We start from the raw sequence: 22,618 nt of genomic DNA, 5'->3' as shown, positions 1-22,618 counted from the left end.
TTTGATATCCTGATAAAGCCTAGGAAATAGTTTGAATGTCCACCAAATACACAATCGATAGAAGATGTCTGACCCATTTTTATAGCTTTTCTTTTAATACATAATTTTAGTAATAATTGGTACTATGACTACTAAATGTTAGTTTTCTAATGAACCATGTATACAAACTCAGAACGTGAATGGATGCATTTAGAATATTAGGTCTGTATTTATGTATTACCTTTAAGTGCGAACACTTCATAGGAAATAGATTCACCTGGTATCAATTTCCCAGAAGAGGGTTTATGGTCTCTAGGGAAGTTTCCATGGATTTTTTTTTTTTTTATTATGTTGGTTTAGTGCAAAAAGATTGTGACCAAACCACTTTTTAAAAACGTTTATTTTAGCTTCAGAGGTACATGTGAAAGTTTGTTATGTAGGTAAACGTGTCACGGGGGTTTGTCGTACAGTTTATTTCATCACCTAGGTATTAAGCCCAGTATCCAATAGTTATCTTTTCTGCTCCTCTCCCTCCTCCCACCCTCCACCCTCAAGTAGACCCCAGTGTCTCTTGTTCCCTTCTTTGTATGAACAATGCTTCTAAATAATAATGATTGATAAGTTGAAACATGAATTATGGAAATAATTATTTAATACAACATTATATTATATATAACGTAATAAAGCGGTGTATACGTACATTTAAAATATTTTCTCCCATTATGTAGGTTGTCTTTTCACTCTGTTCATTGTTTCCTTTGATGTGTAAAAGCTTTTAAATTTGTATATATGCATATACGTATATAAACAGCTTTACTGAAGTATAATTGTTATACAAAAACTGCACATATCTAATATGTACAATTTGATGGATTTGAACACATGCACCCATGAAAACATCACTACAAGTAAGGTAATATATTTATCCATCACCTCCAAAAGTTTTCTCCTGGCCAGGAGCAGTGGCTCACACCTGTAATTCCAGCACTTTGGGAGGCCGAGGTGGACAGGATCATTTGAGGTCAGGAGTTCGAGACCAGCCTGACAAACATGGAGAAACCCCATCTCTACTAAAAATCCAAAAAAAAAAAAAAAAAAATAGCCAAGTGGGGTGGTGCATGCCTGTAGTTCCAGCTACTCAAGAGGCTGAGGCAGGAGAATTGCTCGAGCCTGGGAGGAGGAGGTCACAGTGAGCCAAGATTGTGCCATTGCACTCCAGTCTGGGTGATAGAACGAGACTCTGTCTCAAAAAAAAAAAAAAAAATTTTCCCTGCCCCTTTGTTGTGCATGTGTGTTTAGAACACTTCACATGATATTTACCATCTTACATTTTTAAGTATATAATGCATTATTGTTTACTATAGGCACTATGTGGTACAACAGGTTGCTAGAATATATTCAGCATGCATAACTGAAACTTGATGGCTTTGGAACAATTCCCCATTTCCCACTTACTTCAAACCTTGGCAACCACCATTCTACTCTCTGCTTCTGCGAACTTTTCTATTTTAGGTACCTCATATAAGTGAAATTATACAGGAGTTTTCCTATGGTTGGTTTGTTTTACTTAGCATAATATCTTCTAGGTTTATCTGTGTTGTAACAAACAGCTGAATTTGCTTCTTCTCTAAGGCTGAATACTCTTCTGTTGTATGTGTATACCACATTTTCTTTATCCATTTATACATTAAAGAATATTTGGGTTGTCTTCGTGTTTTGGTTGTTGTGAATAGTACTGCTATGCACCTGGGAGCGCGGATATATTTTCAAGATGCTGATTGTAATTTTTTGAATATATACACAGAAATGATTATTGAACCATGTGATAGTACTATTTTTAATTTTTTGAGGAACCTCCATACTGTTTTCCACAATAAATGTACGATTTTACATATCCATCATAGTGTATAAGGATTACAGTTTCTTCACATCCTTGCTAATGTTTATTATCTTTTATAAAAATTAATAGCCATCCTAACAGGTGTGAGGTGATATCTAACTGTGGTTTTGATTTGCATTTCCCTGACGATTAGTGTTGTTGAATACCTTTTTATATTTTTTCCCTTCCTATAGGTTAACTTTTCACTCTGTTGATTGTTTCTTTTGCTGTGGCAAAGCTTTTTAGTTTGATGTAGTTCTGCTTGTCTGTTTTTGCTTTTGTTGCCTGTGCTTTTAGTGTTATTTCCGGGAGATCATTGCCAAGACCAATTCCATGAAGCTTTTCCTTTATTTTTCCTCTATGAGTTTTACCACTTTAAACCTTCTGTTTAAGTCTTTAATCCATTTTGATTTTATTTTTGTGTATGATGTAAGATAAGGATCCAATTTCATTCTTTTGCATGTAGTTATTCAGTTTTCCCAACATTATATGTTGAAGAGACTATCTTTTCCCTATCGTGTACTCTTAAAACTCTTATTGAAGATCATCTAATCATATATGCATGGGTTTAATTCTGAGCTCTCTATTCTTTCTGTTTCATTTGTCTATATCTCTGTCTTTATGCCAGTGTCATCCTGTTTTAATTATTGTAGCTTTGTAATATATTTTGAAATCAGGAAATGTGAGGCCGTCAGCTTTGTTTCTTTTTTCTCAAGACTGCTTTGGCTAAACAGTTGACTTTTGTGATTCCACATGAATTTTAGAATTTTTTTATCTCTCTAAAAATGCCATTTGGATTTTGATGGGTATAACATTAAATCTCTCAGAAACTGAATTTATGATCCCTGTCATCCAACAGTTAGTGTGTTTATATTCATGTTTAGTAACATAAATAGCAAACTGGAGCAATAGTAGATCTATAAAGCCAGGCACATTAGTCTGCTAGGGCTGCCTTAACAAAGCACCACAGATTGGGTGTCATAAACAAATAGAAATTAATTTTCTCACAGTTCTGGAGGCTGGAAGTCCAAGGTCAAGGTGTTGGGCAGGTTTAATTTTTATTGAGGCCTTTCTCCTTAGCTTGCAGATGGCTGCCTTCTTGCTGTATCCTCACATGACTTTTCCTCTGTGTGTACATGCTGGGAGAGAAAGAGAGACCTCTCGTGTCTCTTCCTCTTAATAAGGACAACAGTCATTTTGGCCTAGAGCCACCATTCTTATGATTTGGCTTAACCTTAGTTATCTCTTTAAAGACTCTGTTTCCAAATACATTCACATTGGGGGTTAAGGTTTCAACGTATTAATTTTTGGGAAACACAATTTAGTCCATAATGCCCTGTAAACACTTATTTAAGATACAATTGCTCTACATGAAAATAATAGAAATGCATTAAATTGGATTAAAATATGTGAAGAGGAATCTCTCAACCCACTCAAATATTAGCAGGATGGGTTTTCTCTGGAAAGTATTGCCTTAGATTTTGACAGACTGGAGTAATGGGTCAGTTCTAGAAGATGACCTGTGTTGCATAAAAGTAAGGATCTGCACAGGTATTCAAGAAACCATTTTAGAAATACAGAATCGGCAAGATCTAGCTTAACAGCAGCACATGAGCAAATAACCTAAGAGCCAAGAATACAAGGCAGGGCTCAAGGCAGGTATTATGTAGTAGCAAGTAGATTCCTTTAGGAATTGGGTACAAAACAAATATTTTGGTACTAGATATTGAGAGTTCTGGGGCATGGGGTCAGTTATTGGGTGGGAGGACTTAGGCATTCAGGGACAACAGTAAGACTAGAACTAGTACTGGGAGAGGGTATCTGGCAGTAAAATGGTGGTTGGGGACCCTCAAAAGGAAGACTTAATTTCACAATTTACACCAGGGTGCTAAAAGGAAACTTAATGAAGAAAATGCAGCACTAGGAAATGGGACACAAAGCAGGCTACTTATTTGAGAGATCTGAATCAAGGAAAATAGTCACCAATCAGGAGAGGTTGGAAAGGAGGAGAAAAGTATGAGAAAGTGGCATGAAAGAAAGAAGGGAAATTACCTCAACCTTGTATAAAGGGAGTACAATTAGTAAGGGCCGAAGTTGAAAATGACAAACAGAGGAAGAAAATACTTCAAAATGTACAATGAAAAGTAGTATGTGTGAAGGCAGGGAGAAAAGTTTAGTATTTAGGGAAGAAGGTACAAACATTGGGTTACGATGCAATGTAAACTTGCCTCAAAAACCAAAAAAACCCCAAATACCTACAGCTTCTGCTTACAAAGTGAAGGGTATTTCCAAATATGCATGCTATTAAATGGCTATAATGTAAGTCATGAATGAGTAATTCATTGGTTTGTAAACAGTAAGAGATCATTAATACCTAACTGCTATTCAATTATAGACCTCTGCATTACTGCTGCTTATCCTGTCCATGATAAGAAATTGAAGTATAATCACATTGCAAGCTTTGTATGTTTCATTTGTAATATAATGTCTTTACTAGAGAATGTTCCTTCCTTTTACATCAAACCTCAAAAAGGTAGGTTTTCTTTTATACATACAGATTTTTTTTTCTTAGTGTCTTTAAATTTTAGCATTATGCCCTTTTTGTTAAATCTCCTACATTTGCATGATATTCCAGCAATATATTCCACAACTTGAACATAGGGATACTCTGCATTTTTATGCCTATAAGTATCTCACATAATTATGTATATTATGTAAGTAAATATATAGCATTTTGTATGTATGTATAGTAATGAACATCCTTTTTTCTTTTCATTATTTGCTGCTAGATGAAACAAAACCCTCTTTCTTATACCAGAAAATGGAATTGGAAGATGTCTTTATGATGACGAGTTTATCATTAGCTCATAGATCATCCTGACAACTTCCGTTTTCAAGAGAAGGTCCAAACTGAAAGGGACATCACAGTTGGTCTCCCTGACAAACAGAGATAGATCTGAGCTTTCAGGAGAAATAGCTCTTTGCTGTTCATTTGACCGTTGTTGGGGTTGTGGTTATCTTCTGTTGTGTACACATTCTAAAGCATTGAATATTCTACTGACGTTCTCCTTTTTAGGCACTGACCATCTGTTGAGAAGTAGAATCTTGGTGTATAGCTTGTATGTCTTAGTGACATGGAAAGGTGATTCCTCATTTATCAGAGGGTTCTCTTTGAAATTCTAGTTTCATAACTTTCTCCATTGGTCTCTTCTCCATTTTTCGAATGTAATTTCTGTTTTGCCTCTGGGACTATTGATCTGGTCTTTGCCCTTTCCTGCAGAAAGGAAAGCTGTCATTAAAAAATGATGTGAATTTTTAAGTTTATTCAGGTCAGCTTTTTTTTTTTTTTTTTTTTTAACCTGGAAACTGAAAATGGGAAGAGATAGGCATATTTATCTAGAACTGAGTGCAACTTGATGATGTTATTTAAGAAAATGTGTTTTTGTGAAGCTTTGGTCATATGTTTTTAAAAACAAATATATTCAGGAGTATCATGGGAATTTACTTGACTCTTATGCCTGTGTTGGCTAGTGTGTCCACTACCTCTTAGCCAAAAAGCATATTCCACATTATCTGATGGTTAACACTGATGCATGTGCATATTGTCACTTATTAATCACACGCCTGCACTTTCCACACTCAATTGTAACAATATCAGTAAATGACCCAAAGCACTTAGAAATTTCAGAATAAGATTAATAGCCATCCTTATTCTTTTATTTGGAATGGCTGCTAATAACTTAGTGAGGTGGCACATGACAGTTTTTTTTTTTTTTTTTTTTAATCAGGATTGTTCTTATATTTTCCTGGGATGTAAAATTTGTGTATATGATTCACAAAATATTTATAAAGAGGAGGGACTTTTGTGAAATGCTGAGAATGCGGGAATTTTTTTTTTTTTTTTTTTTTTTTGAGACGGAGGCTCACTTTGTCGCCCAGGCTGGAGTGCAGTGGCACCGTCTCGACTCACTGCAAGCTCCGCTTCCTGGGTTCACGCCATTCTCCTGCCTCAGCCTCCAAGTAGCTGGGACTACAGGCACGCACCACCACGCCCGGCTAATTTTTTGTATTTTTAGTAGAGACGGGGTTTCACCGTGCTAGCCAGGATGGGAGAATGCGGGATTTTTTAAAGCTAGTTCATGATTATTTTAATCCTCTTCCTGAAATGATTTAATATGCAACCATTTTACACAGCTTAATAGGAAAATGCATGATCATCAAGAAAGCCTATAAAGTTTCCCCATTATTGGCATCACAAATAATGTGTTTACTCAACAGAGCTGCTTTGTTGTTTCTAATGCAACCCCTGTTCAATTTTTCCCCCACAATACTTGGAGAGTCCATTCTTAGCTTTAGCAGTAGTCTTCAGTGAGCTTCTAAATGATTGGTTAGAGCTGCAACGTTGACAGGAAATGGAAATGTTTTTTGTTAAGAAAGTCAGAGATAACTTGCTCTTCATTTCTTTGCGAGACCTGGCATTAATATTTTTTATTAAAATTATTTTGCATGTACTCAATTAAAAATTCACGAACACTCTAAAATGAGAGCTAGTTTGTATATCTAAATATGCTGATCACTTGCGTTGAGCAGTGAAGTGAACTTAGATATATCATTCCAGATTCATGTTCCAATACATAATTTTGTTGAGATTTTGTTTCAAATCAAATTCATAAGGTACTCGTTCTCTACCATTACCACATTTGGAAACCAGGAGTTTATATTTTTTAAATTCTTAATCCAGCTTTATTTTCATGACTCTGGTAATTAGTGCCTTGGGATGTTTATATTTCAGATTTAGCCTGGGAATTACCTAGGTTTAGAATTTACCAACGAGATTTTCCCCTGTTAATTCTTTTTTTGCATAAAGTGTCTCAAAATGTGACACAAAATTCTTCTCAGTGGATATTATTTTGAAGTTGTTTAAAATCGATTTGAAATGTGATTATCTTTTGCTTCACAAGGTTTCTCCTTTAAAAAAAGAATCTACAGCTAACAAATAGCTTATTTGTCCCAAAACATATGAAAGGGAGAGGGAGGGAGTGTTGGGACCCATCTTGATAACAAGAGTCGTCTTTTGTAAGGTTTCATTCCAGGCTAATGGTGGTGAAATTGTTCTGGGTGGTTAAAATGAAATGAAATGAGTTAAAAAACATGAAGTAAAGCAAGCAGAATGGGTTATTGCTTTTCTTTGAAGGCACAATAGCCATACTCTGTCTCTTTTTGTTATTCATATCTATGTGGCAGATAAAGCCAGGGTTTTGAATGCCATGATGGCCAAACGAAGGCTATAAATTCAGAGCTTTGGCGCAAAATTCTATAGCTAGCAGGCACTAGAACAGGATGCCGAAGATTTGGATTCTCAAATTGTTTTAACTGATGAATATTCATAGTTGAAGAAAGGAGCCAGCACAGTTCTTAACCCTCTCTGAGAAACATCATGCTAGAGGTGAAATAATTAATGTTCTACTAAAAAGTACACTTATTGACACAGACATAAGAAGGAAAAGCAGTGTGAAAGTCAAAGTTGGTATTTCTTTCAGGATGGTTCAGAAGTTTTCCTGAGAACGCTATAAAAATGAAGGCAGTTTTGAACGTATAAAAAAATCAAATGATAGGCTATTTATAATTCAGTTTTAAAAAGTATTCGTCTATGTAATTGTATCTTCTTTCAGTGAACAAAAAAGGACTTTTAAATGTCTGGAAGCTTGCAGCTATCAATTCAAAAGTTTCATGAATTCCTATAGTGAAGTGGAAAAAGTACCTGGTTTTACAGTGTTGTTACACAGCTGAAAAAAATAGTGTCATATCAGGTTGGGATCACATTTGTCTAAGAAAAAATAACATGAGTATTTCTTTTGTCAACACAGGAGATGAGCTGTATGATACGGGGAAATTATACTTTCTGATCTATCCTTGTCTTATGGAAGTAACTAGAGATTAAAGTCTCCATCTGGAGTTGCATTACTTTTATACAGTTTTTATGTAAGGCAATTTTTGCAAGAGAGAAATACTAGCAAAAAAGGTCCAAATTTCTTTACAAAATTACAAGTCCATTTGGAATTCTGCATTTTTATTTCTTTCTCCTGGTGTTATGATATGTAGAACAAAGAAAAGCCAAGTATTCCAAGTTAAGAAGTTGTGTATATGGATACCATGCCCTTCTAATATGTCTTTATTTATCACATGTTGTGTGTGAAAAAATTTACATATTGTTTACTCCAAATAATCTAATTCATATTATAGTGTGACTATAATATGTCATTGGCAAATAACCCTAATTTCCTATTAAAATATACTTTTAACATTAACTAGATACAAATCCTGTTATAAAAATAAAAATACCTTATTTTTTGAAAAATTTTATCCTTGTCTTTTAGTTACAGTTATAAGTTTAGTCATTTCATTTGGGAGAAAAGTAATATCCTACCTATTCTTTCAAGATTAGTGTTCTTTCAAATATATTTACTATGAAAATAATTTAATGGATGAAATTATTAGGCACTTAAAAATAATAGTTTACATTTATTGGACATATCCTATGTGTGCAACATCAATATTCATTTTAAGCTGAGCACGATAATATGAAATGGATTTTATGATGTGTAAATTATCTTTCACGTGTTTTTGACATTGTGATTCGTGTGTTTGCCTTTTTACTACAGATTAGGGATACATGAAATATGCTATGCTGGTTTACAAGGACTTAGCTTTCTACTTCTATAAAGAGCATTTGTCCCCGTACTCTTTGGTATGTTTACTCAATTTCTTTACTTGTTTTTATTTATCTCACCACCAAATGATACAAACATTTCTTCATTTTGTATTATTCCTGTTTATATTAAGCATTCTTTCAGCCATACTATCTATGGGAGTCTTTGAAGAACATCAAAAGGTACTCATTCAACCAAAGATATTTGTTCCTTTCCCATGAGCTAGCTTGTTTCTTGAAATTCCCAGCATTAGGCAACCCCCTTGCCCATCTTGGCATTCATGCCTCTGTTACAATGCTGATAGGTTCTTTTTTTTCAAAGTTTTCAAATTTAGTAGCCCTTACTACCACTTACATTGCACCCTTCCTTTCTTTTCCCTTCTATTTCCTGTCCTGTGTTATTCTTTTTTTTTTTTTTTAATGCTGGTCACAACCTACTAAATTATTTTAAAAAACAATTACTAAAGAGGATCAACCCATCATTTGAAAAACACTAACAGTATTAAACCTGACTTGAAGTTGTATTTAAAACCAACTTAAATACATTTAAAACTTGTATTATTTTACCTAGAATAGTATTTCCTTATGAGCCAGTCAGTAATGCAATGCTGATTTCTTTTCTTTTTTTCCCAAATCTTTATGACTTATTTATTTTTTTCTTTTTTTTCGTTTTATTTTTCCGTAAGTTATTGCAGTACAGATGGTATTTGGTTACATGAGTAAGTTCTTCAGTGGAGATTTGTGAGAACCTGGTGCATCCATCCCCCGAGCAGTATACACTGTACCATATTTGTAGTCTTTTATCCCTCGCCCCCTCCCACTATTACCCCCAAGTCACCAAAGTTCATTGTATCATTCTTATACCTTTGTGTCCTGATAGCTTAGCTCCCACATATCAGTGAGAACATACAATGTTTGTTTTTCCATTCCTTCACTTAGTTAATAGTTACTTCACTTAGAATAATAGTCTCTCATCTCATCCTGATCATTGCAAATGCTGTATATGTACATACATGTACATCAGAGTTTCTTTATCCACTTGTTGATTGATGGGCATTTGGGTTGGTTTCACAATTGTGCTATTGTGAATTGTGCTGCTGTAAACATGCATGTGCAAGTATCTTTTTTAAATAATGACTTCTTTTCCTCTGGGTAAAAAAGAAAACCCAGTAGTGGGTTTGCTGGATCAAGTGGTAGTTCTATTTTTAGTTCTTTAAGAACTCTCCACACTGTTTTCCATAGTGGCTGTACTAGTTTACATCCTCACTAGCAGCGTAGAAGTGTTCCCTGATCATCACATCCATGCCAATATCTTCTGTTTTTTGATTCTTTGATTATGGCCATTCTTACAGGAGTAAGGGGGTATTGTATTTTGATTTGCATTTCCCCGATTATTAGTGATGTTGAGCATTTTTTCATATGTTTGTTGGCCATTTGTGTATCTTCTTTTGAGAATTGTCTATTCATATCCTTAGCCCACTTTTTGATGTGATTGATTGTTTTTTTTTCATACTGATTTGTTTGAGTTAGTTGTAGATTCTGGATATTAGTCCTTTGTCAAATGCAAAGATTATGAAGGTTTTCTCCTATTCTATGGGTTGTCTGTTCACTCTGTTGATTGTTCCTTTTGCTGTGCAAAAGTTCTTTTGTTTAATTAGGTCCTAGCTATTTATCCTTGTTTTTATTGCAATTGCTTTTGGGTTTTTGGTCATGAATTCCTTGCCTATGCTGATGTCTAGAGGGTTTTTTTTCTGATTTTATCTTCTAGATTGTTTACAGTTTTAGGTCTTAGGTTTAAGTCCTTAATCCATCTTGAGTTGATTTTTGTATAAGATGAGAGATGAGGATACAGTTTCATTCTCCTATATGTGGCTAGCCAGTTATCCCAGCACCATTTGTTGAAAAGGGTATCCTTTCCTTACTTTATGTTTTTGTTTGCTTTGTTGAAGATCAGTTGGCTGTATTTGGGTTTATTTCTGGATTCTCTATTCTGTTCCATTGGTCTATGTGCCTATTTTTCTACCAGTACCATGCCATTTTGGTGACTATGGCCTTATAGTATAGTTTGAAATCAGGTAGTGTGATGCCTCCAGGATTGATCTTTTTGCTTAGTCTTGCTTTGGCTATGCAGGTTCTTTTTTGGTTCCATATGAATTTTGCAATTGTTTTTTCTAACTCTGTGAAGAATGATGGTGGTATTTTGATGGGGATTACATTGAATTTGCAGATTGCTTTTGACAGTATGGCCATTTTCACAATATTGATTCTACCCATCCATAAACATGGATGTGTTTCCATTTGTTTGTGTCGTCTATTATTTCTTTTAGCAGTGTTTTGTAGATTTCCCTGTAGAAGTCTTTCGACTTCTTTGTTAGATATATTCCTAAATTATTTATTTATTTAGGCAGCTATTGTGAAAGGGGTTGAGTTCTTGATTTGCTTCTCTGCTTGGTCACTGTTGGTGTACAGAAGAGCTACTTATTTGTGTACATTAATCTTGTACCCAGAAACTTTGCCGAATTCTTTTATCAGTTCTAGAAGCTTTCTGGAGGAGTCCTTAGGATTTTCAAGGTAAACAATCATATCGTCAGCAAAGAGGGTCAGTTTGACTTCCTTTTTACTGATTTGGATGCCCTTTGTCTTTTTCTCTTTTCTAATTTCTCTGGGTAAGATTTCCAGTACTATGTTGGAGTGGTGAGAATGGCATCCATTTCATGTTTCCGTTCTCAGGGGGAATGCTTTCAACTTTTTCCCATTCAGTATTATGTTGGCTGTGGGTTTGTCATAGATAGCTTTTAATTAAATTAAGGTATGTCCCTTGTATGCTGATTTTGCTGAGGGTTTTGTTCAGAAAGTGATGCTGGATTTTGTCAAATGCTTTTTCTGCATCCTTTGAGATGATCATGTGATTTTTGTTTTAAATTCTGTTTATGTGGTGAATCACATTTATTGGCTTGCATATGTTAAACCATCTGTGCATCCCTGGGATGAAATGCACTTGATCATGGTGGATTATCTTTTTAATACGTTGTTGGGTTCAGTTAGCTAGTATTTTGTTAAGGATTTTAGCATCTATGTTCATCCAGGATATCGGTCTGTAGTTTTCTTCTTTGGTTGTGTCCTTTCCTACTTTTGGTATTAGGGTGATGCTGGCTTCATAGAATGAATTAGGGAGAGTTTCTTCTTTCTCTATCTTGTGGAATAGTGTCAAAAGGATTAGTACCATTTTTTCTTTGAATGTCTGGTAGAATTCTGCTGTGAATCTGTCTGGTCCTGGACATTTTTTTGTTGGTAATTTTAAAATTACCATTTCAATCTCACTGCTTCTTATTGGTCTGTTCAGGGTATGTAATTCTTCCTGATTTAAGCTAGGTGGGTTGTTTTTTCCAGGAATTTATCCACCTCTTCTAGGTTTTCTAGTTTATGTGCATAAAGGTGTTCATAGTAGCCTTGGATGATCTTTTGTCTTTCAATGTTATCAGTTGTAATATCTCCTATTTCATTTCTCAGTGAGGTTATTTGGATTTTCTCTCTTCTTTTCTTAGGTTAATCTTGCAAATGGTCTATCAATCTTATGTATGTTTTCAAAGAACCAGCTTCTTGTTTCATTTATCTTTTGTACGTTTAAAAATTTCAATTTTGTTTAGTTATGCTCTGATCTTGGTTATTTCCTTTCTTCTGCTGGGTTTGGGTTTGATTTGTTCTTGTTTCTCTAGTTCCTTGGGGCATGACCTTAGATTGTCTGTTTGTGCTGTTTTAGACTTTTCGATGTAGGCATTAGGGCTATGAACTTTCCTCTTAGCACTGCCTTAGCTGTATCCTAGAGGTTTTGATAGGTTGTGTCATTATTGTCGTGCAAACTGAGGGTTCTTAGCTTTGGTGGTTTAATGCTCTATTTTTGTGCTGGTTTACCACCTGCCGGGAGGTGGCACTTTCCAGAAAGCATCAGCTGTAGTAATGTGGAGAGGGACTGGCAGTGGGCAGAGTCCTAGAGTTCCCAAGATTATATGTCCTTTGTCTTCAGCTACCAGAGTGGGTAGGGAAGGACCATTAGGTAGGGGCGGGGTTAGGTGTGTCTGAGCTCAGACTGTCCTTGGGCAGGTCTTGCTGTGGCTGCTGTGGGAGATGGGATGTACCTAAGAGGGTTATGGCTGCCTCTGCTGAGTCATGCAGGTTGTCAGGAAAGTGGGGAAAATCCAGCAGTCACAGGCCTCACCCAGCTCCTATGCAAAGAGAGGGGCTGGTCTCACTCCCACCGTGCCACCTGCAACAGCCCCAAGTCTGTTTCCAGGTGGAGGGCAGGCTTGAAAAGTTGCCTGAGGCTTTCTGCCACCCAGCTGTGAGAGAAAAGGGCTTTAGTTCTTCCCCTGCCTGTAAAATCTGCAAGCTGGATTCACACCCTCCCCTGAGTTCTGACCAAGAGGCTTCTCATCCCGCTCAAATTGTTACAAAGTTCAGCCAGGGAAGTCCTTCTCCCCTGTGTGGTTTTGCCCCTTCTCCTCTGACCTCCCTCCTGACGGATCCCTGTGGTGCTAGGCAGGAATGGGTTGCCTGGGGGCTGGGTGAGTTCCCAGGGCCTCCCTGCTGCCTTCTCCACCTCTGTATTTAACTCAGCTTGGCTCTCTAACTTGACTCAGCTCCAGGTAAAGTTGGAACATCTTCTGCAAACAGACTTTCAGCTTCTCCAGTTGGAGTGTGTGTTTGGGAAAGGAGCAGAATGCTGATAGATTCTTGAGGGTAGGCCTAGATGGTGTGCCATTGTACACAAGCAACCCTGGGCATGTTGACTCTAGGTTACCAGTAGAGAGCAGGCCAATTGGGAAAAATCACGTTGAAGATCTTGAAAAGAAAACATATACACAAATCAACTGGAAATGGAATAAAGACTTAAATGCAAAACCCAAAACTGTAAAAACCTGGAAGACAACCTAAGAAATACCATTCTGGATATAGAAACTGGCAAAGATTTCATGACAAAGACACCAAAAGCAATCGCACCAAAAGCAAAAATTGACAAATGGAATTTAATTAAAAAACTTCTGCACAGCAAAAGAAACCATCAACAAAGTAAACAGACAACTTACAGAATGGGAGAAAATATTCGTGTACTGTGCATCTGACAAAGGTCTGGTATCCAGCATCTATAAGGAACTTAAATTTACAAGAGAAAAACAAACGGCTGCATTAAAAAGAGGGCAAAGGACATGAACAGACACTTTACAAAAGAAGATATACATCAGCCAACAAGCATATGAAAAAAAACTAAATATCAATAATTATTAGAGAGATGCAAAACAAGAACATATCATCTCACACCAGTCAGAATGACTACTTAAAAAGTAAACAAACGAACAAACAAACAAACAGATACTGGCAAGGATGAGGAGAAAAGGGATTGCTTATACACTGTTGGTGGGAATCTAAATTAGTTTAAGTATTGTGGAAAGCAGTGTGGTAATTCCTAAGAGAGCTAAAAGTAGAACTACCATTCGACCCAGCAATCTCATTACTGGGTATATGCCCAAAGATTTATAAATTAGTCTATCATAAAGACACACACATATGTATGTTCATTGCAGAACTTTTTACAATAGCAAGGATATGGAATCAACCTAAATGCCCATCAGTGGTAGACTGGAAAAAGAAAATGTACGTATACACCATGGAATACTATGCAGCCATAAAAAAAGAATGAGATCATGTCCTTTCCAGGAACATGAGTGGGGCTGGAGGTCATTATCCTTAGCAAACTATGCAGAAACAGAAAAGCAAATACTGCTTGTTCTCACTTATAAGTAGGAGCTAAATGATGAGAACACGTGGACACATAGAGAGGAACAATACACACTGGGTCTATAGAAGGGTGAAGGGTGGAAGGAGAGGGAGGATCAGGAAAAATAAATAATGGATACTAGGCTTAGTACCTGAGTCATGAAAAATTCTGTACAACAAACCCCATGACACAAGTTTACCTATATAACAAACCTGCACATGTACACCTGAACCTAAAATAGAAGTTAAAAAAGAAAGATACCAAAGACAAGCCTACTTCAATTCATTTGCCTAGTCATTAACACCAACCAGTTGATGTGGTGAGTTGGAATTTTGAACCATTTTCAGAGCTACCAAGAATGCAACTCTTTTGGACCATCCATTTAAACTGGTTTCCAGGTTGGGACTTGAAATCCCAACTTATGGCAAGAGTTAATCTCATCTGCTCTAGGGTGAAAGATAGTAATGAGGATAAACCTAGAGAAATAAAGAAAGTTGTGTCTGGGAGAGTTTCCGGTAAACTAGAGGGAGATCGTATTAGTCCATTTTCACGCTGCTGATAAAGACATACCCGAGACTGGGAAGAAAAAGGGGTTTAGTTGGACTTACAGTTCCACATGGTTGAGGAGGCCTCAGAATCATGGCAGGAGGCAAAGGCACTTCTTACATGGTGGCGGCAAGAAAAAATGAGGATGATGCAAGAGCAGAAACCCCTGATAAAACCATCAGATCTCATGAGACTTATTCACTACGATGAGAACAGTGTGGGGGAACTGCTCCTGTAATTCAAATAATCTCCTACCATGTCCCTCCCAAAACATGTGGAAATTATAGGAGTACAATTCAAGATGAGATTTTGGAGGGAACACAGAGCCAAACCATATCAGAGACTTTGTAGAGGAAATGCTTTATTGGAAAATGGAGGATGAGCAGTTCTTCATTGTAGGTGTTTATGGTTCGGGATAGTAGATAAATATCTCTCTGCATTTATCTCTCACTTTGTAATGTACTTTTCACAGAGATAAACTAAAGAGACATTAAACTTTGAATGAAAAGGATTTAAAAACATGGGACACATTGTCCCCTTTGAAAACCGTGGACAGTGACATGTGCAAATGGAATAAGTGGTGGCCACATGAAGAAGACTAAATATAATTTGATGTATTTTGAGAAGCTTCAAGCTGGTCTACAATAATTGGTATTCTTTGTATAATTTCAGCTAACATTACTTTATAATATGAACTCTGCATACAAATTAATCTGAAGTATTCAATATTTTCTAAACACATACTACTCTCTACCAAAATATTACATTGGTCACCCCCAACCCCATTTTTATAGACTTTATTTTGTAGGACAGTTATAGATTTTCAGAAAAATTTAGAAGTATGGAGAATTCTCATATATCCTGTACCTAGCTTCCCCTATTATTACCATCTTAAATTAGTATGAGTAAATTTCTTATAATTAATGATCCGATATTTGTACTTGATTTATATTTTAATTTAATTAATTAATTAATTAATTTTTTTTGAGACAGGGTCTTGCTCTACCACCCAGGCTGGAGTGCAGTGGTGCGATCTCAGCACACTGCAACTTCTTCCTTCCCGACTCCAGTGATCCTCCCACCTCAGTCTCCTGAATAGCTGGGACTACGTGTGTGCACCACCATGCTTGCTAATTTTTGCATATTTTGTAGAGTTGGGGTTTCACCAAGTTGCCCAGACTGGTCTGGAACTCCTGGGCTCAAGCTATCTGCCCGCCTCAACCTTCCAAGGTGCTGGAGTTACAGCCATGAGCCACTGCACCCAGCCCAATATTTGTATTTTAGTATTCACTAAAGTTTTCACTTTATTCAGAATTCCGTAGTTTTTACCTAATGTCCTCCTGTTCTGTGATTGCATCCAGGATACCACATTCCATTTAGTTGTCATGTTTCTAGGCTGCTCTTGTCTGTACAGTTTCTCAGATTTGCCTTGTTTTTGGTGACCTTTACAGTTTTGAGTACTGGTCAGGTATTTTTTAGAATATTCCTCAATAGAATGTGTCTGATGTTTTTCTAATGATAAGCCTGGGTTTATAGGTTACTGGGAGAAAGACCATTTTCATCACATCATGTCAAGGGTACATACTATCAGCATGATTTATAACTGTAGAGGCTGGCCTTTCAAAATAAAATTTTAAATCTTTGGTTTAGCTTGATGTCTTGTCTAGTATTCCACCATTTTCTGTCATCAGCTCACACTGAAGCTATACTGACCTCCAGGTACAGCTATACCGTACTTCTTGCAATTTCACCTCTTTAGACATATGTTTCCCCTGCTTACCTTCCATCTCCACCTATGTCGTGCATTCATATTTTTCAGAAATAACACCCTTGCTGGGATGTTGCTGTTCAGTCATAATTAAATGACCTCCTTCTCTGCTAACTTTGGAGCTAATACAGAATGTTCCGTTGGCTGAAATTTTGAGCACCAACATGATGCCACATGGGTAGCAGAGATAGTAATGCCTTTGCTTTCTGATGGTTCAATGTACAAAAACTTTGTTTCATGCACAAAATTATTTAAAATACTGTAGAAAATTACCTTAAGGCTATGTGTATTAAGTGAATATGAAACATTATTCCATGTTTAGACTTGGGACCCCTCCCCAAGATATCTCATTATGTACCTGAAAATCCTCCAAAATCCAAAATAATCTGAAACTCAAAACAGTTCTGTTCCCAAGCATTTTAGATAAGGGATACTAGGCCGGGCACAGTGGCTCACACCTGTAATCCTAACACTTTGGGAGGCCAAGGTGGGTGGATCACCTGAGGTCAGGAGTTTGTGACCAGCCTGGCCAACATGGCAAAACCTATCTCTACTAAAAATATAAAACTAGCTGGGCATGGTAGTGGGTGCCTGTAATCCCAGTTACTTGGGAGACTGAGGCAGGAGAATCGCTTGAACCTGAGAAGTGGAGGTTGCAGTGAGGCAAAATCGTGTCACTGCACTCCAGCCTGGGTGACAGAGCAAGGCTCCATCTCAAAAAAAATATAGATAAGGGATACTAAATCTGCACAACACTGTCCATGTTTCTGTATAGCACCTATTAAGCTGTTTGATAATGGTTTTGCTTGTTTGACTTTCCCACTGGATTTCAGCATCAGGACAAGAACTATGTCTTATTTGTGTTTATATCCTCAAACAGCAGCATCTTGTACATTGTGGACACATCATAAGAGCTTATTGAATGAATAAATGAATAAAGAAGTGAATAAAATAACTCTGAAGCTGAAAACAAAATTGTTAACACAAGGCCATATGTTATATATTTAATATACAGTCATGCATCGTTTATCAATGGGGATACATTCTAAGAAATGCATAATTCAGCAATTTTGTCATTGTGCTAGAGTTATACAGTGCATGTACACAAATTTAGATGAAATAGCCTATGACACACCTAGGCTATATGATACAGCCTATTGATTTTAAGCTATAAACCTATACAGCATGTTACCGTACTGAATATTGTAGGCAATTGCAACACTATGGTATTTGTGAATCGGAACATACCTAAACATAGAAAAGGTACAGTAAAAATACGGCATAAAAGATAGAAAATGGCACATCTATATAGGGCACCATAAACAAGTTGTGGACTGGAGGTTACACTGGGTGAGCTGGTGAAGGAGTGGTGAGTGAATGTGAAGTCCTAAGACATTACTGTCGACTTTACAAACACTGTACACTTAGACTACACCGAATTTACTTTAGAGCTTATTTCTTCAATAATAAATTAACCTTAGCTTATTGTAACTTTGTTTACTTTACAAACTTCTATATTCTTAAAAAACTTTTTTACCTTTGGTAATAACACAGCTTTTTTTATTTTTTAATTAATTAATTAATTATTATTATTATACTTTAAGTTCTAGGGTACATGTGCATAACGTGCAGGTTTGTTACATATGTATACTTGTGCCATGTTGGTGTGCTGCACCCATCAGCTCGTCAGCACCCATCAACTCGTCATTTACATCAGGTATAACTCCCAGTGCAATCCCTCCCCCCTCCCCCGTCCCCATGATAGGCCCCCATGTGTGATGTTCCCCTTCCCAAGTACAAGTGATCTCATTGTTCAGTTCCCACCTATGAGTGAGAACGTGCGGTGTTTGATTTTCTGTTCTTGTGATAGTTTGCTAAGAATGATGGTTTCCAGCTGCATCCATGTCCCTACAAAGGACACAAACTCATCCTTTTTTATGGCTGCATAGTATTCCATGGTGTATATCTGCCACGTTTTCTTAATCCAGTCTATCACTGATGGACATTTGGGTTGATTCCAAGTCTTTGCTATTGTGAATAGTGCCGCAATAAACATATGTGTGCATGTGTCTTTATAGCAGCATGATTTATAATCCTTTGGTTATATACCCAGTAATGGGATGGCTGGGTCATATGGTACATCTAGTTCTAGATCCTTGAGGAATCGCCATACTGTTTTCCATAATGGTTGAACTAGTTTACAATCCCACCAACAGTGTAAAAGTGTTCCTATTTCTCCACATCCTCTCCAGCACCTGTTGTTTCCTGACTTTTTAATGATTGCCATTCTAACTGGTGTGAGATGGTATCTCATTGTGGTTTTGATTTGCATTTCTCTGATGGCCAGTGATGATGAGCATTTTTTTCATGTGTCTGTTGGCTGTATGAATGTCTTCTTTTGAGAAATGTCTGTTCATATCCTTTGCCCACTTTTTGATGGGGTTGTTTGTTTTTTCTTGTAAATTTGTTTGAGTTCTTTGTAGGTTCTGGATATTAGCCCTTTGTCAGATGAGTAGATTGCAAAAATTTTCTCCCATTCTGTAGGTTGCCTGTTCACTCTGATGGTAGTTTCTTTTGCTGTGCAGAAGCTCCTTAGTTTAATTAGATCCCATTTGTCAATTTTGGCTTTTGCTGCCGTTGCTTTTGGTGTTTTAGACATGAAGTCTTTGCCCATGCCTATGTCCTGAATGGTACTACCTAGGTTTTCCTCTAGGGTTTTTATGGTATTAGGTCTAACATTTAAGTCTCTAATCCATCTTGAATTAATTTTCGTATAAGGAGTGAGGAAAGGATTCAGTTTCAGCTTTCTACTTATAGCTAGCCAATTTTCCCAGCACCATTTATTAAATAGGGAATCCTTTCCCCATTTCTTGTTTCTCTCAGGTTTGTCAAAGATCAGATGGCTGTAGATGTGTGGTATGATTTCTGAGGACTCTGTTCTGTTCCATTGGTCTATATCTCTGTTTTGGTACCAGTACCATGCTGTTTTGGTTACTGTAGCCTTGTAGTATAGTTTGAAGTCAGGTAGCGTGATGCCTCCAGCTTTGTTCTTTTGACTTAGGATTGTCTTGGAGATGCGGGCTCTTTTTTGGTTCCATATGAACTTTAAAGCAGTTTTTTCCAATTCTGTGAAGAAACTCGTTGGTAGCTTGATGGGGACGGCATTGAATCTATAAATAACCTTGGGCAGTATGGCCATTTTCATGATATTGATTCTTCCTATCCATGAGCATGGTATGTTCTTCCACTTGCTTGTGTCCTCTTTTATTTCACTGAGCAGTGGTTTGTAGTTCTCCTTGAAGAGGTCCTTTACATCCCTTGTAAGTTGGATTCCTAGATATTTTATTCTCTTTGAAGCAATTGTGAATGGAAGTTCATTCCTGATTTGGCTCTCTGTTTGTCTGTTACTGGTGTATAAGAATGCTTGTGATTTTTGCACATTAATTTTGTATCCTGAGACTTTGCTGAAGTTGCTTATCAGCTTAAGGAGATTTTGGGCTGAGACAATGGGGTTTTCTAAATATACAATCATGTCATCTGCAAAGAGAGACAATTTGACTTCTTCTTTTCCTAACTGAATACCCTTGATTTCTTTCAAGCTCTGCCTGGGGCTGTTTTACATTAACTTTTTTTTTTTTTAATAAGTAGAAGGAGTACACTCTAAAATAATGATAAAAAGTACAGTGTAATACATACATGAACCAGTAACATAGTCCTTTATTATATCAAGTACCATGTACTATAAATAATTGTATGTGTTGTACTTTTTATAGGACTGTCAGCACAGTAGGTTTTTTTCTTATACCACCAGGATCAGCACGAACACGTGAGTAATGTATTAAATAATGACACATTGACAGCTATGACATTGTTGTGGGATCCTTGGGGTGTGCTTCGCCATCCAGAAACCTCTGTGGCTGATGGTGCCTCTGCCTGAGTTTTTACTTGAGCCCACTGTGCTCGTTCCACCCATGTGGCCTGGCAGGCTGTGCTCGGCTTGTGCTACTGGCCTGAATCTCACACCTGGCAAGGGAGAGCCAGGTGTGGAGTGGCAAGGGGTGTGTGAGTGAATGAGCATGGGGTCTGGCCACTGCACATGGCTGGGCACGACGACTGCAGTGGGGTGGGTAGCTCCAGGCACCGGCACGGGTACTGGCTCCCTGTGAGGCTGTGGCTGGACCAGGCCTAACCACAAGCAACTTTCGTGGCTGATACTGAGGAATGCAGTGGTGACTGCAAGCTTGGAGATGTCAGGAACGGCAGAGCCCGAAAGAGACTGTCACAGCCATGGCTTAAGGAGCTCCTAGGTCTGGGCTCCCCGAAGTGCCACATCTCTTCTCTCCTTCTTATCTCACTCAATGTGGTGAGCAAGGGGCATGTTTCAGCCCTGTTTGTGTTAAAGCTCTTTCAGCCCTGCCATTCAGCAGGTCCCAAGTTCTTGTCCCATGCCCAGTAAAAATGAGGTATGTGAACAAGAGGAGGGTGAGCAAGGTGAAGAGGAGCTTTATTACGTGATAGAACAGCTCAGAGGAGACTTGCAGTGGGTAACTCCTCACCACAGCCAGGGTGTCCCAATGACATTTCAACTCTCAACAGAGAAGAGACTCTGGAGTGAGTAACTCCTCTCCACAGCTGGTCGTCTCCACACCTCTTCAGCTTTCAGTAGAGACACTGGGGTGGGTAACTCCACTCTGCAGCTAGTTGTACTATAATCTCTTCAGATCTCATCAGAGAGGAGACCCTGGAGTGGGTAACTACTCTCTGCAGCTGGTCATCCCATTGTCTCTTCAGCTCTCAGCAGAGAGGAGACCCTAGGGTGGGTAGCTCCTCTTTACAGCTGGTCTCCCATCATCTTCCCAAGTCTGGCTGAGTATGGGGTTTTTATGGGCCTTCAGAGGAGAGGAAATGTGTGCTGATTTGTCCATGGGTGGCCATGGGCAGGCCTGGGAAAAACACCATAATTTCTCACTCTGGTCCACAGGACTGGCAGCCTGAACCCAAGGCTTAATCCCTACCTCTACTTGAAGGTAAGGCTTTACCAGTGACCTCCCCTGCTTTCTCCCCTGGAGCCCATCTGCTTCCTGCCATTGTTCATGGTGCCCAGGCTGTTTGTGCTGAGGGGCATCTGCAGGCCAGTGTCAACCTGTCCTCAGCTCCCCCTCAACCTCCCTCTCATGCTCATTGATGCCTAAAGTCTGAAGGGGGCTGAGGTAACAGGGGGCTGGCACGTTAGCGCTGACCTGAGGATTCACACACCTGGCTGGGTTGCAACAGCACCTGGGCTCAGACTCAACTTTGCTCTGAGATGGGAATGGATGCCAGGCATGGGGAGAGGCAAGGCAGCAGGAGCAGGCATTTGTGAGCCTGTGTGGGCAGGGGGCCTTCCTGGGTCCCTGAGAGTGCAGAGATGCCTGGGTCTGCAGCCATGGCTTGGGTGGCTGCAACTGTGCCAGGGAGGGCAGGGCTTCTGCCTGCTCCTGGCCCCCAAGAGCACAGGGATGCCTGGGTCTGCAGCCATGGATTTGGCAGCTCCAGCTGCATCCCGGAGGTCAGGGCTCCTGCCTGGTCTCTGCTCTCAAGAGCACAGGGATGCCCAGGTTTTTAGCTGTGGCTGGGTGGCCACAGCTGTACCCAAGGAGCACAAAGCTCCCACCCTGCCAACTCAGAAGGGGACAGGCTCCCAGCTATTTTTGGCTGCCACTGGTCCCATGGATGCAGCCCTGGCTGCATCTCCTTTGCTACAGCCAGCGTCATGGTAGCAGCCACTCTTGATGGGCCACTGCTGCCACCAGCATCACTAGGCAATAGCAATTTTTCAGCTCCATTATAATATTATATGGGACCAATGTTATTATATGGAGTCCATTGTTGACTGAAATATCATAATTTGGTGAATGACTGTAATTATTTTCTCCCATTGCAATCCCAGCACTTTGGGAGGCCAAGGTGGGCAGATCACTTGAG

At 38.3% G+C, this 22,618-nt stretch overlaps 1 protein-coding gene across 6 annotated transcripts in view; it reads left to right on the top strand.

The window, feature by feature from the left end:
* Window positions 1-22,618, top strand: part of DACH2 (dachshund family transcription factor 2) — a 676,255-nt gene that overhangs the window by 79,885 nt on the left and 573,752 nt on the right. The gene's annotated exons all lie outside the window — the stretch shown is intronic.

The sequence above is a fragment of the Chlorocebus sabaeus genome, chromosome X (genome assembly GCF_047675955.1).
Source record: "Chlorocebus sabaeus isolate Y175 chromosome X, mChlSab1.0.hap1, whole genome shotgun sequence".
Lineage (NCBI taxonomy): Eukaryota > Metazoa > Chordata > Mammalia > Primates > Cercopithecidae > Chlorocebus > Chlorocebus sabaeus.
The sequence above is the reverse complement of the archived record's forward strand: the minus strand, read 5'-3'. Positions and strand labels throughout refer to the sequence as shown.